We start from the raw sequence: 13,776 nt of genomic DNA on the forward strand, positions 1-13,776 counted from the left end.
TTTAGCCTGGTTGCTAGTAACTCAGTGTCATCGGCGTAGCGGATATTATTGATGTATTCACCGTTCACTCGGATTCCCATGTCTAGGTTTGTGAGGGCTTCATTAAAAATCTCCTCAGAGTATATATTGAAAAGAGTCGGCGATATCACACATCCTTGCCTTACTCCTCGCATGATCTTCACTTGGTCGGTCAGCTGGTCTTCGACCTTGACTTGAGCACGCTGGTTCCGGTATAAATTCATACTAATCCGAATGTCCTTCTCATCCAATCCTACTCTTTGTAGTGCGGTGACCATCTTTTGGTGCTGACAACGGTCAAATGACTTGGCGTAGTCAATAAAACATGCATAACTTAAACCCATGCATTGCATATAATCTCCAAATTAAATATATAAAATGGTCTAGTTTAGTGGAGTTCACTAGATTGTGACTTATCTCATAAAAAATTTCAAATTAGAGACTCACCTACTGCTGTCATAAAAAAAATGGGCATACCTTATGAAATTTACGTCAAAAATATGTACTGAGGAGCCAGTAACAGCATCAAGAGATGACACCTGCTAAAAGCATTGCAAAACTTAAATCTTCAGTATCTATCTAAAATAGACCCCACATATTTACCTGCGCTGACAGACGTATTCCGGATATACTTGACTTTTGTATTACAAAGAGCTATGATATAAAAAAATTTAAAACCGAGTGAAACTTAAATCTGTCGTCCGACCATTCTCTGGTATAACTATGTTTTCTAATATACCTACTGCAGATACTACGGGAACCTAGACTGCACACAAAAAATATTGAGTGGGCGTACTTTACAGAAAAATTAAGTGAATGAGTTAGAAATTCCGCTTAAAATAACGGGAGAATTAAACACTGCAGTCGTCAACTTTTCAAAAAGTGTACAGCAATCTGCATGATTAGCCACCCCTGAACAATTTACTTTATCCATAAAATATAAGACTCCCCTAATTGTTAAACAACAAATCGAAACAAAACGTAAATTAAGAAAAAGATGGCAAACAACTCGGATGGAAATAGACAAAAAAATTCAAAAAAGCTCGCAAAGAACTAAAAAACTACTTGACATACAAAATCAATCTGTAAACAAATAGTTGAGTGAACTGACAGCTACAGAAAACACTGATTATTCCTTGTCGAAAGCCAAAAAAAAAAATCAAAAGTCCTCAACAGCATATCCCACCTATTCAAAATCCTAGCGGTGGATGGGCAAGCACTGACACTGAAACAGCCAAAATATTTACAGATAATCTCATTGAAGTATTATCAGTAAGCATTTAAAACCCCACGAGCAAAGTATTTAAGCCTCACGTATCGAACACACCAATGGAACTTCAACAAAAAATGTCTGATTACATTCGAGCACCTGATCAAATAGACTTACCACTTAAACCACTGTTAAAATTAAAGACATTTATTCTCTAATTGGATCATAAATAAGAAAAACAGCAGTAATATAGTAGCAACAGAGATGGAATGTCTGCGAAGATGCTGCAGAGTAACAAGAATTGATAGGAGAAGTAATGACGAAACAAAGCAAAAAACATCAATAGAAACAGTCATATTCATATATAGAACAAAAAAGACTAAAGTGGTAGGGACATGTAAGAAGAACTAGCAACCGCAGATGGATAAAGAGAATAACCGAATGGAGCCCTATAGGAAGGAGGAAAAGAGGACGGCCCCGAAAATCCTGGAGGAACGAAATAAACGACGCCATGAGTAAGAGAGGCCTAAACGATGGAGAATGGGACAACAGAGAGAGGTGGAAACGGTTGAGCGAGGGAAGGCAGTGAATACTGTAGAATCTCTGATATATATATATATATATATATATATATATATATATATATATATATATATATACATATTCTCTAATAAAAAAAAATCTAAGAAAAACTCCCTAGTTGTGATCTTATACCCGCTATAACTATAAAAAACCAAAAGAACTAAACTCGTGTAGGTGAATAATTCTGTTGCAAATTGTCAAAACTACTAGAGAAAGATATACTTTAGCAACTGATAAAGAAAATTAATAAAAAAAAACGTATTCTTGACCATCAACTTTGTTTCTGAAACAAACACGGCACCCTGAAACAGATTTATAGTTGGTAGGAAAAAACCGTGAACTCTATTCCGTGGCCGGTCTCGGCTTTTGTGGAGAAAGAGTTCTAAACTAAGCAGGGATTCTTCAGTGCTCCGCAGAAGACAGACTGGGCGGGGAAGTCCTTAACTCCGACACGGCTCGTCCCATATGGCTGATAGGAGACGTCCTGTATATTATACAGGATAGGTGCGAATAAGGTTCGAAAAATAAGCACCCGCGGATCAACTGAGGACATGGTATAGGGCAGCAGCTATGTCATTAATAACTCCAAGGCTGGGGAAGAATGACTTCTTAATAGGCTTGGAATGATAAGTGCTAATGATAAATTGTGATATTTATCACAAAAAGTGCCATTTATTAAATCTAAGGTTTTTTGCAAAATTTACCAGTTTTTTTGCAAATAACTCAGCTTGTTTTATACGGTTAATATAAAGTTTTGCGTCTGGCGGACTCAAAAATATCTTATCATTATTATGTGTTTGGACAAATTAGGCACTTGTATTTCAAACATAAGTTTCATACATAACAAATAGTTTTTCTTTATGTAATACATTAGTTGAGATGTCTCGCTGTTACTTTTGTTGAAGTCTTGATTCAAAACAAACTAAATCTTTTATTTTATTTCTGTGAAATTATTTGGAATATTTGGGTAAGCAAATGAAAAACCAGCTAACTGGAAAAATTTGACTTAGCCCTATAAAAATGAGACAAAAACATAGATTACCAATCTGTAAAGTTAAGATAATACTAATACTCCTTACGGGTTTTTATAAATAAATATTGCAGAGACAGACAGAATGAGAGAGGAGAATTTTGCAAAGGACCTCAAAAGAAATATCTGGTTGAAAGCATTTGGCGATGAATATATAACTTAAAACATTATTAAATTTATCTAGTTTACACGTAATATTTTTCTGGGATATAGGCATATTATGTTCTTAAATTAAACCATACTTTTCATGTACAAACAAATAAAAAATATTTTAAACATTTCAATGTAATGTAATATTTCTGGTGATAACAAATCTAGTTTGAAAAAATGCAATGATAATGACGTAATAGGTAATTTATAAAAATATTTCGGGCCAATGATCCTCTTTAGCATTATTACTATTATCTAGTTGTTTTCTAGATAAAACTTTTAGTTAGTCATAGCTGCTTAATTAAAAATTCAATGTACATTGTAATATTATCAGAACATAGTTAAAAGGCGATGTGGTATATTACAAAATTTTAATGGTTAAATAAGAATTAAAATACCATGACATAGGTAAACGAAAAGTTCCACAAATCTAAAGAAAATACTTTCAAAATTTGCATAACTGTTTTTTATTTTGGTCACTGTTAAGTTCGGTAAAAGCGAAATTTGATTGAAATGTTTATTTGGTGTCAGTGGCAATCAAAATATTATTTAAAAAGCAGACTAATCTAAGAACAACGTATTTTTTAAACAACTTCATACTTTCTTTTTAATTAATAAATGTATAAGACAAAGGCGATAAAAAATGCAATATTTAGCTTTTAAATGTTTTCTGTTTCTCTTCCCAAAAGGTACTAATCCTTCTACATAAAACCTAAAAAATGTCTCCAAAATTTTTTAATTTTTTTTTCAAATCTCCGCTTTTCGCCCATCCGCATAAAGAATAATAGTTTGTTCAGAAGAAAGCGAACGGAAGGCTCAGAGATTTGATATATCTAATGCACGTAAAGCCTATTGATAGCCGGAGAAAAGAATTGTGATTATAGGAAGCAATCCTCCTCTTCTGTACTTTATTCTTTGTAAGGATTTGGTGACTTGGTATTCGACGTATGGTTGCTACCCATTGTTCTCTCTTCTAAACGTGGTGTGCTGTCTCAAAGAGAGAGAGAGAGAGAGAGAGAGAGAGAGAGAGAGAGAGAGAAAGGCAGCACTTCACTTGCAGGAAGATAAAGCACCACCCCTGTGGTACCTACTCTTTATATGGTCTGACCATCGAAATACCGATCTTCCTCAAGTTATTTTACCCTCTACTTTTCCTTCAACCATCAATCTTTCCATATCTTCCCTTCGTCTGGCTATGTCTACAAGATATCACAATATATTTTGATTGATGATTGAAGTAAGTCTGGTGGTAATGTCCAGTTCTGCTTATATTGAGATATTTGTGCAGTGTGGTATCAACTGTCCAGGGCATGTGCCTTATTCTACGACAGACCAACAGTTTAAAAACCATTATACGTTGTGAATCAGACTTTTTGATGGTCCAGGTTTCTTCAGCGTCAATAGCGATATGAAAGATAGATGGGAGTGCCGATAAGATTCGAGACTTCGAGAGTCTCGTCTCGAATTCAAGACGAGATCGAGACAAGACTTTCTTATTAAGTTTCAAGAAGAGACAAAATGTTGGGCTCGAGATTCTCTAAAATCTCGATTCTGGAAAAATTGTTTTACTCTTTTGTACAATATTTACTATTAAATAAGGGAAAACTTACCTCCTCAACATATCGACTCATACAACGAAGACTGTATTAACTGTCATTTTAGATAGTTTTGAGAAAATTAATTCAAGTATAAACGCTGGTTAGCAGTTTCGAACAAACTTTATAATTATATCTTAAATTTCACAAAATAGGTTACATTTATTTCTACTCAAAGTCATCTTCTTCAGATTCGCTGCTACTAGAACTTTTAGAGTCTTGACGTATATCATTCTTCGCCTGTGTTCCCTCCTTTGACCGTTAAGAAAAAAAGAAGTTATGGTACAAACGCGGTATTGAAGGTGGATCACTTCTGCAAAGCTCTAATAAACTTTCAATTTCTTACTATCAACAGGTAGAGGAGAAGTATAAAGTTTCGGCAACTCGGTGGAATGAGTTTGAAGTTGATTACGCCTACTTTTTTTCAGACATATAATTCTTGGGGTTTCTGCAAAATCGTATTTAAATTGAACAGTATTAGGTTCTTCTGGTAGCCATGACAATTCTCGCATTTTATTAATTTTTACTGGATTATAAGTTGCGTCCATTCTCCAGTTCTGATTTTTTACTATGTCAGAAAATTTTACAAAGTCTTCTTGGGACATATCTTTCACTGTGTGGGGTTGGCCAATTATTTTCGCCATTTTTATTAATGTGATCCAATGACTAGGGGTATAGACAGCACCCTGTCACTTTTTAGCTGTCTCTATTACAGCATGCATACTATGTTGAGAATTTTAGAAGCATATGCAAACATTGAGAAAATAAAACGGTGACACTTTCAATCCCTTTAGTTTTTTGTGTCCTCAGAAAGTCTAACAAGCAACTACTAATTTCGTTTCTCCACCTCTTCATACTAAACGTTACAGAATCCTTTATTGTTACATATTTATGTAACACATAAAGTTTTATCCGCAGTAGCTAGTTCTTTGTCCACATCTTTTAATTTTCGAAAATAGTCTTTTCAGAGTCTTTAACGCTAATGCATACTTAGTTTAAAAGTTGTCTTATATTTATATGGTATATATACTCTTATAAAACGAAAAATTAAGAAAGTATAAAATATTTCTTATCTCAATTCAATTAAACAATATCCCCGTTTTCTTACTTATTGTTTTAACGAGCTCAAATAAAATTTATCCTTCAATTAATTTTAATTATTGACGTTTACAAATTATAGTATTTATACAATAATAATTAATGTCTTGCATAAATTATCTTTTTTTAGTTTTACGACACACACTAGGTCTTTAGTTTTTAAACCTTTTACAAAATAATTACCATTGTGTAGAATTTTAAACCTTGTAGATTAGGCTACATATATTTTTTTCGTTTTTGAATTAAATTAAGTGTTTAGCGCCAATTAATTCTAAAGTTTATTGGTTTGATTTAATTATATGAACGAAATTAGAAGCTCATGCAAATAATTATTTTCTTAAATATTATTATCCGATTATTTCATGATAGAATTTCTACCAGATGTTAGACAAATAGTAGGTTTTATCTTCATAAATCTGTTTCCTCCGAGCTTAGGTCATGGATCCACCTTTTTCGGAGACTGCCAACGGTCCCACTCTCGATTTATCTCGAGTCATTGTTACCCATGATACAATGAACACAGGGTATGATATTGCGCATGACATTTGACAGCTGAGCCAGGCATGTGACGTAGCAAAGATCCCTCGAAACCATTACTTGTAACGATAGTTAAACGATTTTCCTTAACACTGTAGCAATTTACCGTGTTTTTCCTTCAGTTAAAGCATTATAGTGTGGTGAAAATACCCGTGGCGTTTAGTTGCAAATCTTAATATAATTCTTTCAAAAATATTTCGATAAACTGAGTAATATGCATAGTTATGCAACTAGAAATAACTCCAATATATCTTTCATTTTGTAGATTAATGAAGACCTAGAACTTATATGAATATATCAATTTAAATCTTTATAACATGTTACAATAAAATTTCTTGGTATTTTTATAGACAGTAACCTTAAATGGTCCCTTCATATCGATTTGTTAAGTCAGAAACTAGCCTCAGCCTGCTGTGCAATAAGATATGTTTCGAAGAAAATCAATTTGGCATCTTCCAAAATATCATATTTTTCTTCGTTCAGGTCTTATCTTCGATATAACTTCCTTTTTTGAGGTTCGAGTACAGCTGCCCAATCTGAGATGTTAAGTTCAACTTATTAGTTCGTTAGATTTTATTATGCAATTTGAAATTTATTTAAATTTTGCAATAAATTGTTTATTTTTATGCAATAAATTTATGTAATTTCGGTATATTTTAATTCAGTATATTGATATTTTCTGACTTCTTGTTAGCTTTGGCCATAAAATTCTACAATTTTCAGTGAAAATAAAGCATATTTTTTTTCTATTCTATACCCTTACGATATAAATGGTTACCTTTAAAAGTCTTTTAAACGTAGTGTTCAGTACTTCTTGGTTCACCACAGTTTCAATTTTATTATCTGTCTCATCTAATCATCTGTACATGCGAAAAATTATAACTACTATAATTAAATTAGCCACATTATATAAAAAACTTAATTAAAAGTCTTTCCTATACAACTACGTTCAAATGTTGCATGAAGAAGGGATCTTTACTACGTCATGCGCGAAGCAAACCGATTTTGTAACATTATGTATCATACCTTGCGCTCATTGTACCATGATTCTAACCACTTTTCCTTCTTTTACTCCGTTAGCGTATTCATTCTCCACACCAATTTTATTTGTAATACCCATTTATTAGTACCTTCCACGTTGCAGGTTTCTGATGCTTTCACTTACTTTTCTGTCTAGAGTGTGTTCATCCATTTTATGAAAATCTTTATTTCTGTCCTTTACAGTAGTCTGTTGATTTTGAGCTTTCTGGTCTTGTCTCTGCATTATTTATCGTTTTCATATTCTACCATCTTTGTTGGTCTTATTTTTTAAATATAACAATAATTCATACAGACGTTAAAATACGCTAAAAAGGTCTTGATGAAAAAGATAAGAGGATGATCTAATAACTATATTGGAAATAAAAAGCAGATTATATTCTAGAAGATTAAGTGCGTACATAGAATCTATTTTTCCATTATTAAAAGACCTCTTGTGTTGTGCTATACGACCGTTCCCTAGAAATCAAATGTAGGATAGAAAAAGCAAGATCTGCACTTCAAAAATTTAAAGCTATTTAAATACCATGATTTATCAGTACCCATAAAAATCAGGTTACTACGATATTATATCTTTCCTCTACTGTTATACGGAGTTGAGTCATGGACTCTCACAGACGCTACCTACAAGAAAATTAAGGTTTTCAAAATGTAGCTTTATCGTCGAATCCTGAAGATATTCTATACTGAACACGTTACTAATCAGGACGTTTTATTAAGAATACAAAAAGAAAAAGAGCTGTTAATCACAATAAAAACAGCCAAAATCGAATACCTCGGTCACATCATCAAGAACAGCAATAATTTTGCGTCAGGGAAAAGTAGAAGGAAAAACGTTGACCAGGAAGGCGAAAGATATCGTGCCTGAGAAATCTACATACGTAGTTTAACACAACAACGATAAATATTTTAATAGCACCAGTGTGCAAAATACAGGTTGACTTGATAGTCGCCTACATCCGAAACGGATAGAAACTACAAGAAGAAGAAGAAGAAGAATGCGTTTTTTAACGGTTATATTAGTTTTACCAATGTAAGTTTTTGAGCAGTCACCACATGTAAGTTTGTTTATACCACTGTTTATGTGTTTTCTCTTTTTCTTTTAGCTCTTGTTGTTTGGCTCTATACATAACTTACATGTGATGACTATCAAAAAATTTACATCGGTCAAACTGGTCGAAACAGTAAAAAACGCATAGAAGAACACAAACGGGCTTTTATTAATAGAAAAACGATTCTGTCTACGCTCTTCACCTTATAGATCAAAATCATTCTTTTAATGACCAATTTCAAATTCTCCATATTTAAAAATAAGAGCCTTAAGCTATTATTATTAGAATATAAACTAAAAATATACAGATATGATTCTGAATGACCAACTGTTCAGTTGAAGACTAGAAAGTGTAAACGCATATCAAAAATAGATCACTTAAGAAACTCACTCTGCCGAAACAGCTGTAGTGATAATAAATTATAATTTGTGGAAGTTTTGAAAACAAAAGTTTTTAGTGTTTTATTGTTAGATAAAATAAATTTCCATCAAGTCACGGTCGAATCCATCACTTATTATAACAACTTTGGCGGTTATACTTACTTTATACTCCTCTCTTTGCGAAACGGTTGGTGTGACTAAAATGGGTTTATTTTTCTGGTAGATGTAAACAAAAACTCGTGTAAAGTTTTCTACTAAATCGATTATTTGTAATTATACATTAAAATAATATTGATATTATTATTTACGTTACTCCTGCTCGCGATAGGATTAATTCACTTCTTTTCTGATATCCCTTTAGATCTGACATTTTTAAAAATAAATTTATTCCTTTAATTTAATGTGATAAACTCCAAAATTATCACTGATACAGTTTAAAAATATCTAAAATTGTCTGCTATAGTGGCACAACTCAAAAGTGCCGGTATTGCATAGAAACTTGATATTGACACAGTTCGACGTTCACTACACAACTAAAAAGGGCCAGTACTGCAAGAAACAATTTATCTAAACCGACAACATGTCATAATGACACTAGTGACGTCTAGCGGACATGTTTGCTATTATTATTATGCCAGTTTTAATGGTCATAAATAAACTTTTTTCAAGCCCTCTGGTGATTTATAAGTTAAGCAACTATTGCATGCAGCCGGCGATATATTCGTTTCATGGTTCATATTTCTTATATATCTCTATAGCCTCTATTCCTTTATGTTATCAAATATACGTCCTAGATCTTCATTTATTTTTCTTTTATTTAACAAAAAAAAAGTTGTGCACTTGAAATATACGTTAACTGAAAAATATGATCATTCTCACAAAAAAAAAAATTCGAATAGAGCTCATTCACTGCTATGAAGAATATACCTTGCAATAGGAGACTTCATAGGTTACGAATGAGGACCCCTATGATGCTATGCCATCTTTTTCTTCTTATTTGGAGCTGAGGCCTAGACTCACGTGAGATCATTCAACATATGGTATTAGAGCAGCGTTGTACATGCTTTATATGCCTACTATATTAGACGTATTGCATGAATAAATAAACGATAGTTTAACGAACTTGAAAGGAACCAGAAAAATTAAAACTCGGTAAAATCTATACTAGAAAGCAAATCTTAAACTCGTGATGACGAAATGATGAATGATGACGTTTGCTATATATTTGCAGCGTAAAATTGAAGGTAAAGGAAGTGCATGTCAATGAAGAATATCATGGCTAAACAATCAACAAACGACGACAGAAATGTTATCGGTTAAAACAATTTAGAATATCAGTTGATAAAACTAATTGGATCTAATTTAAGTGTCTAATCGTAATTCAAAAGTAAGTGTCATAATAGACCTCATTGATTTTTGTAGACATTTGCATGTATTTTCTTTTTTAGATACGTGTGATAATGTTCTATTTCTAACAAGTATTCATTGGCTTTTATCGACATAACTAATTCTAAAAGATTCCACTAATTATATTCATTTTTAAAAGTATCTAAATTGGGAAAAATTAATGGCATTTTTAATATTAGTTTGATCATTTACATCTATAAAAATAGGATTAGTGAGATTTATTCAAAAAACATTTTTATCTGTTTAAAATGCGTACAAAATTGGATAAATAGAAATTAACCATTCAAAATTGGTTGCCGTTATCTAATTTTTCTTTGACGGTGGCTACACAACCGGTGTAGCCACCGTCACAACCACAAGACGGTGTCTTTTATAAATAGATATACACGAATGATCACATTGTGTATGAGGAAACTATTTATTTCTTTATTTTCTTTTTATTCAAAAAAAATTTGTGTGAGCCTAAAGAGTCTAGATTATCACTAGTTGCAAGTTCTTACGGAGGAAGTGCAAGTTCTTACGGAGGAATATAAATTTCTATATTTCTGGAAACACTAGGAAGCATTTAGTAATTTCTCAACGGTCCCAATTACTGGTAGGCTGTAGTCCCCTGATTGGTAGGCTGCTAACTTTGCCAATCACTCTCCAAATTTTATCCGTGCTTGGGACCGGCTGTGATAACCGCCGAGCTACTCAATCCACCCCGTAATTAACCCAGTAGTATTACCTGCTTTATTACCAAACGGCAAAAATATCCAAAACCCAGATGAGAATTACTATATGGAATATCAGACCGCTCAACTTAAGGGAACAAGAAATAATCGAAGTGCTGAAAGAGAAACAAAACGGGAAACAAAAAAAGAAAGAAAAAGGACAATCAAAATTAGATGAATACATACTAATCTACAGTGGAGTAGCAAAAGAAAACAGTGCCAAAGAAGGTGTAGCCTTAATAATACCCCAAAGATACCCAAATCACATCAAAGGGTGTCAGTATATATCAGAATATCAGAAAGGATTGTAACAGCAAACATAAGAATGGAAAAGGAAGACCTGAACATCATCGGAGTATACGGCTCAGAAAATAACAAGCCCCAAACAACAAGGGAAATGTTTTATGACGGATCACAAGAAGTAGTTGATTATTAGAAAACGATAACATCGAGAAAAGATGGAAAAAACTCAAAAATTACATAATTAACGCAGAAATAGAAGCACTTGGAGAGAGAAAAGTAACGAACACTAACATATTAAAAAAAAAACCCATGTTTTAGACAGGAAGTGAAGACAGCGTGTAAAGGAAAAAAGAAAGCCTTTTTACAATACAGAGCACAACAAATACAATAGGCATACGACCACTATAAATGAATCAGAAATAAAACGAAAACTTTAGTTAGACAAATAAAAAGGGAATGCTGACAGAGCTTCCTAAAACAGACGGAACACAACTTATACGGGACACAAAAAGAAATATGGAGAATGAAGAATGGAGATCAAGCATCCTAATACCTGTCTTTAAAAAGGAACACAAATCGTATCCGGAAAATTACAGAGAAATTAATTTATTAAACTCAACACTAAAATTAACAACCAAAGTGATAAATAAACTAAATAAAATTATAACACTAGCAGAAGAACAACAAGGTTTTAGGTAGGGAAGAGCATGCACATACGCTACATTTATAATAAGGCAAGTGCAAAAGAAATCATTAGAACACAACAAACCGGCATATTTATATTTCGTTGACCTTAAGGCATTTGACCGGATTAAATTAAAGGACGTGATACCTCTAGGAGTAATTAAAACGATCAAAAATATCTACCAAAACAACTCAATAACAGTAAAAGTAGAAGAAGAACCAACTGACCCTATTGACGCTGGCAATGGGATAAAACAATAGAGTCTTCTATTATTCAACCTTATTCTGGATGAAAAAAAAAAATTACGAACTGAAAAAGGATACCAAATGGGTAAAAAACATTTTAAAATAATCTGCTATGTAGACGACGCAATACTCTCTCAAAGTGAAGATGATTTACAACGTATGCTGCATCAATTTAATATAACCGCCAGAAAATTTAACATAATAATTTATCCAAAAAAGAAAAAAATCATGGTTACAAGAGTAAATTTTACTCTTGTAAGTGAATAGAGTAGTAGAATAGTAGAATAGTAGAATAGAGTAGTAGCTAGAATAGTAATGAAAAAATAATTACTATTTAAATGGGAATAAGTCACAAAAAAAGGTTAAAGTACGGTTATTGACGTTTCAATTTTCACTTTGGAAATCGTTGAAAGAAAAAACAAGGAAAACTATTTGAGAGAGAAGAGAGTGCCTTTGTTTATGGTTTTGTGAAGAAATATGATAGAACTTGATAATGTTTTTACTAGCTGCAAAATAAATAAGATATTGGCCGTTTTTATTCGTGTCTCTATGTAGGCTATGACTTCCAATTATTCCGATGGATTCTATTTTAGTTCCTAATTTTGCGTTTGTGTCACTTATTATTATTTTGATGTTGGTTTTTTGGCGTTAAGCCATATATGGTTGCTGTACTAATTATTGGTTAAAAGCTACTTTGGTGTCCTCATCTTGTTCATTCGTTGGACAGTGAACGTTTCTTATGGATAAGTTGAAGAAGTGAGTCTTTATTCGTATCCTACAAATTCGTTCATTAGCTGCTTGAAAATCTCTTATGAGGTGTTTTAGTTTTTTATGGACTATAAATGCCACCCCAAATTTCTTATTTCCTGTATCTAAACCACTTGACAAGATGGTGTGTATTTTCGTGTCCCGGATATCCTTCCGTAGCCACCTTGTTTCCTGAATTGCTTGCCACACCAACCTTGTATCTTTTTAATTCACTGAGCAAGGCACTCAACTCTTCGGTTCGGGTATATTCAAAGTTCTAACGTTCCAAGTTGCAAAAGAGAAATCCATGTTCCGTTGCCAATATCGTTGCCTTAATATCTCTCCAATCCGAGGCTTGTTTTCGGGTTTCGTAGTAATGGTTTTTTTCCGGGGATAGGTTACTAGCCTGTCGCCCAACCTTGTTTTTTACCAGGGACCGGCCCTAGTACTCACTGAGCTACTCAATCCACCCAGCGCTTGCCAGATACGGAGTTACCAAATAATCATCGATTAAAAGAAATTGTAGAAACTCCTTAATATCTATCAAATAACTTATAAATTTAGCAATCTTAACTTACTGATTTGTTATCACAATCTGCTGAAATGTGAATGATAATGGACATAGCTCTTTAAGTATTTGTAAATCACAAGAAAATTTAGGTCATTATTCTTATAAATAGCATTAGTGGCGTAGGTAGACGTAGATTGCGTAAGGTCACATGGGCACTTGTGCACTTCAACTTAACATGATATTTTGTGCATAACTTAAATCTATTATACCATAGAAATGTAAGTACTAAAATATTGAGTGGCAAATTACACAATAGTGGCAGTGTATTAAGGAAAAAAATATTTTTATCATAACCTTTCCAACAAAACATCGGTACCAACTTTTCGACGGGCTATTAGACACTCCTTTTCTAATTTTCTATGAATGAATCTACAAATTCACTTGATTACTACTTATGGATTAACTGTAAAGATTACGTGCCTACCAATTATCACTAAGTGTGTCAGAGATATTGAAAAGAAAATGAGGAGGAAAA

At 32.8% G+C, this 13,776-nt stretch overlaps 1 protein-coding gene across 1 annotated transcript in view; it reads left to right on the forward strand.

Annotated features, from left to right (window-relative positions):
- Nucleotides 1-13,776, forward strand: part of LOC140437355 (uncharacterized) — a 234,471-nt gene that overhangs the window by 30,610 nt on the left and 190,085 nt on the right. The window lies entirely within an intron of this gene.

The sequence above is a fragment of the Diabrotica undecimpunctata genome, chromosome 3, assembly GCF_040954645.1.
Source record: "Diabrotica undecimpunctata isolate CICGRU chromosome 3, icDiaUnde3, whole genome shotgun sequence".
NCBI lineage: Eukaryota > Metazoa > Arthropoda > Insecta > Coleoptera > Chrysomelidae > Diabrotica > Diabrotica undecimpunctata.